At 34.0% G+C, this 4,957-nt stretch overlaps 1 long non-coding RNA gene across 1 annotated transcript; it reads right to left on the minus strand.

Moving 5' to 3' along the window:
• Window positions 1-2,806: 2,806 nt before the first annotated feature.
• Window positions 2,807-4,410, minus strand: LOC147643062 (uncharacterized). The gene is made up of 2 exons (XR_015272598.1): window positions 3,545-4,410; window positions 2,807-3,458 (listed from the first exon to the last, which is right to left on the minus strand). It is a non-coding gene; the product is annotated as an uncharacterized LOC147643062 (long non-coding RNA).
• Window positions 4,411-4,957: the final 547 nt, after the last annotated feature.

The raw sequence follows: 4,957 nt of genomic DNA on the forward strand, positions 1-4,957 counted from the left end.
GGTAGATAAGAGTGTTTTGCCGACGTTCGGAGCAGCGCTTAACCAAGTCAACGACAGTCATGTCCTGCACTGAGTTCTTACTCTAAAGGAATTTAAATATTTTGTTTAATTTTTCCACATTTGTTGTTCATTCTTCTTCATCTGTCTTTTTTGCGTGCCAAATTTAAACTTATTTTTTGCACCAAATTCTTCGTCTGGGAAAGTTTCTCCTAAAAAATTTAACAGGGTCTGCATGTGATTTTTTAAATCTTTAAGATTATCATCTTAAGTCTTAAAAGTTTGATTTAAGCTTTTTAGTTCGATTACTACAGAAGAAGTAGTCAACTTTGTGGGAAACCGATTATATTTTTTAACATAATAAAAATTTAAAATCGAATTTGATTTCAGAAGCATTATTAATATGAAGAAATAAATATTACATTACATAGATAAATAATATTAAATAAATAATATATAAATAAATAAATTTGTGTGGTACTAAGAAAATTTGACGTAATGATTTCTAATGCATGAAATATGTACATTAATGTTAGTTGGTAAATATTTACTATTTATTTGTTAAGATAAATTCAATGCAATTCATATTTTATGAATACAGTTATTTCCTGAGACAGGAATACCTCCGTCAGTTGTAATTCAATTCTTTTTTTTAAATTTTAGTTTAATTAGTTTTCTTTATTTAAAGGATTGATTAAATAGTTTTTCTATATGTTTGTATTGGCATAAATTTAATAATTCAAATTCAAATATCATTTATTTGAATCTCATCAGTTTAAACCGCTTTATTGAATCCGCTTAAATTAAAATGAAAAATATCTATAAATGCAGTTCTCCAGCGATTTGACTTTGAACATTGGAATTCACATCCTATCTACGTAAGAAATTAATGTGTAGAAATCATTATAATTTTCACATAAAGGTTCATGCAATTCAAAGGAAGTTCTACAACGGCGCAACACTTAAGGGGGTAGACCATCCTGAACGCATGAAATTTGGAGGGTTTTTCAAAAAATCATTTTGACTAAGTTATTGAGAATACAACTTTTTATTTATTAGTACATCAAAGTACATATGTTAAACTAAAAAATGCTTATTGAAAGAAAAAAAAATATTTACGAACCTCGGAGATATAGGCAGTCAAAAAACGATTTTTTTTTAGGGAATGGTCGGATGGTGTACATGCTGCACACCACATTTGTTATCCGAAATTCAAAAACAAACATTTTTTATAAGCTATATAAGTATGGCTATAGCATGACGTAGCCGTTTTTGGAAATAATTTTTTTTGAGCAAATGGGAGCACTTTGAAAATTTTTTTTTTTTTTAACAAAATTTTTGATTTAAAAATTTATAACTTTAAAACAAAAAAACATATCGAAAAAATCCTACGTCATGCCATAGAGGGCATTATAGAGAAGCTGTGTAAAAAATTTGAAGAGAATCGGTCCGGCGGTTTTTGAGAAATCATGTACACCGTTTTAAAAAACGTTGTTTTGAGAAAAACGCAAAAGAAGATAAAGAAAGTACTCTACGGTATACCGGCAGCGCTCACTTCTAATGGCTGTAGAATCCACAAGTAACGAGATATTTTTAAGCCCGATGTCTTAAAATGACCGTAAGAATATCAGCATCAAGATTGATTAAAAAAAAAAAAAAAAAAGGTTTTTAAAAAATGTCAGGGTGGTCTACCCCCTTAAGGTATATAGGACCTAGTATTTCTACTTGGTTCATGCAAATTGAGCTTAGCGAAAAAGTCAGCACTTTCCACGTCACCATAAATGAGGTTTTCGATAAAGGTTATGCCAAGCATATATGTTAACACTGTTAAGGAGTAATCATAAGTCGATATAGATCTTGGGTGAATATTGGATCACCCTAGTGTTTAGTTGCAAAATCAGCATAAACATCTTTAGCGGCCGTGCCTGGCTCTTATTGGTGCATGGTATGGTGAGTTATGTTGATTTTGTTAGTGTCAGCACTTTGCTGCACGAGCGGTCGGCTTGCCGGCCGGGCATAGCTTACGTAAACTCATATATGTTTTCAGTTTTAATTTGTATATTCAACAAAAAGCATTGGCTTGAATATAAAACTCCGGCATTGGCCGTCAACGTTTATTATATTAATTGAAATTGGTTATCGTGCCTTAAGGGCCTAAACCAGGAGAGAAGAGAGCCAGTGGCGACCGCCCAGCTCATACCTAATAAAAGCACACCACGGTGGCAATTACGTCATCACCCCCTTGATCGGAACTAGCCACGTAGGCAAAGTGATAGTAACCCCTTACCCATCACGGACAGCGGCGAGGGACAGCGTCGGGTTACATATTTAAATATAATTTATATAGTTGTACGTTTGGCTATGGATGCTAACTTAAATAGGAGGAGTTTATTAGAGTAAGAAGGTAATCTTTGGTTTGCACGTCTGTCCGTTTCAGGGCAAATTACTCTCCCAGCTTTAAAGCAATCTGAATGAAACTGAATGAAGACTAACTAGTCTTCTTTATACTCTCTCTTCTTTATACTTCTTTATACTCTCTCAAATTTGTACAAAAAAAAAAGATTTTCACTAAATTTAAGATATAGTTCTTTAACATTATTCATAAATTTGGTTACGAATTTTCAAGAAATCGATCAATGAATACAATTAAAAATTATAATTTTTTCAGTTTTCAACAGATTATCATCAAAGTGAAGATAGAGCTAATTTATATTATTTTAGAATTTTGGTTTTAGTTTTATGAATGTTTATGGGGAAAACACCGAATTTGCCACCCGTGAGCAATAATAACTAACGCACGAATAGCTCGATGATATGCCGTGTTTATTTTCTTGTCTGCTCTCTCGTCGGAGCTGCAACAACCGATCGAACGCTTGGCTTCAATATATATATATATGATTACAATGTAGTTTAGCTTATAAGATAAGGCGACAGAAGAAGGTAGAGAAAAATATATAAAAAAAGAGAAGAGCTACGAGCGCAGCAGGTGCAGCCATACACCTATGCGCGCATACTTAGGCGCTAGCGGTGTGCTCCGAACGTACTCCCCCCGTTGGAAGAGGTACTGTTCCAATTTCATCGGCATCGTGGCGCAGAATGGCTAGCTACGAATTTGCGGCCTCCAATTGACCAATATCTTTTCCGCAACGCTTGTGATCCTGCATATGAATATTTCCTCTTATCGTAAGAGAGCTGTTGCATTGCTCTTGTAGCCAAGAAGGCAGCTGGCTTTATTACGGCAGCAAGTGTGTCATCTTCAGAATGATTTCTAGGATCCTTGACGATGGCTGCTAAGATCGACTAAGAAGTTGACGCACTCGGTAGACACGATCTAACCAAGTTTGGTGTTCTGAAGTGTTGGTAACGCGCTATCTAAATGAATTTGTCCCGTAGCCATTATTTCAAAAAAGAGGTCAGCACCTATTATAAGATCTATTCTATCTGATCGATTGATCAGATACCTGAAACAGTAAACGCTATTATAATCTCTATAAATGCTAAATAAATATATATGTTTGTACAATAAAATTGAATTTTTTATTACTACCTCGCTGCTACCTCGCAGGTAGCACGTTGCATATGGTCATCTGCACTTCACCTCTGTAGCCATTAAGCATCGCAGGCTGGTTACCGTCATTTTGGACTCCCCGTATGCGGAGATTCCGGACCTCATCTGAGGTGGTACTGCTTCGTGATGGCGGTTCGAATCTTGCTCTCCGTCGCGATAGTATCCGTGTTCCGCTGACTTTCGAATGCTATGCCAGAGCTCGCACTTCCAACGCATCTTCGAGGACTCGAGAGATGCTATCCCCCATGGACACCTACTCGTAAGGCCTGGGCTACTTCCAAGAGAAGGTTTCCTCTACCCGTTCGACGCACTTTGTTGAGTGCCCCTCCGAGGTCAGTCAAATGGCAGACTTCCCTTCTCGCTGTAACTTTTTCCCGACATTGCTAAGCTAATTTGTAATTCTGCTTGTAAATATAGTACATGCCCCGCGCACTCGTTGCTCGTCGTTATAAAGTGGACGTTCACTTTGATTGCTTACTGGCATGGCAAGACTGATTAAGCTAGTGATGCTAACTAAGAATATATAATTCAGAACTTAATTTATTTCTACTCATATTTGCTAATAATTTAAAGATATTATTTCTATTTGTATAAATATAACATTTTTTAATTAATTAAAATCCAAAATTTAAGATATGTAAAATAAAAAGTATAAAGGATTATATTTACCTTATGTTATCTAATGTTGCCCAATGATTTTGTGAGTTTTTAATATGAATAAGGTGAACGTTTTCGTAATTTAATACATGTGTTAAAAAGAAAAAGAAAATTCTTGTCATCAATTGATGTAATGGTCTTTCAGTTATTTGTAATCCAATACCCGACATATATAAAGGTTGTGAAGTTGACCCTGAAAGTAAAACATAATAAATATAATTGATAATTAAGTGAATGTGTAATGTTTGATCAATCACTTTGTTTATTTAAATTTGTAACATAATATATCTTAATTCAAACGAATTTTGTCATACCCATTTCTAAAAAATAATTTTTCTGTACCCGTTAGGTAACACGACAATTAAACCGTTTTTAATATACAACAAGAAAGGAAGCTAACTTCGGCACGCCGAAGTTTATATACCCTTGCAGATAGAACTTCTATGAATAGGAATCCATACAATATAAATTATATATATTTGTGTTAAAAAACAATGAAGTAATACCTGCTTTCATTTCATTCACCTATACATATTATATTTGCAGTTTTACATTCACTGATTTGCATTTTTCCTCCACATCAAACGATCGTTTGTATGGCACCTATATGATATAGTCGTCCGATTTTCATGAAATTTGCAACAAAATTTAAGACTTATATAAAATGGCTATACCTCAAATTTGATGAAAATCAGCTGAAAACTAAAAAAGTTATAAATTTAATTGTATTAATTT

This window comes from Drosophila serrata, unplaced genomic scaffold, assembly GCF_035046125.1.
Source record: "Drosophila serrata isolate PLE 108 unplaced genomic scaffold, ASM3504612v1 contig_294, whole genome shotgun sequence".
Taxonomy (NCBI): domain Eukaryota; kingdom Metazoa; phylum Arthropoda; class Insecta; order Diptera; family Drosophilidae; genus Drosophila; species Drosophila serrata.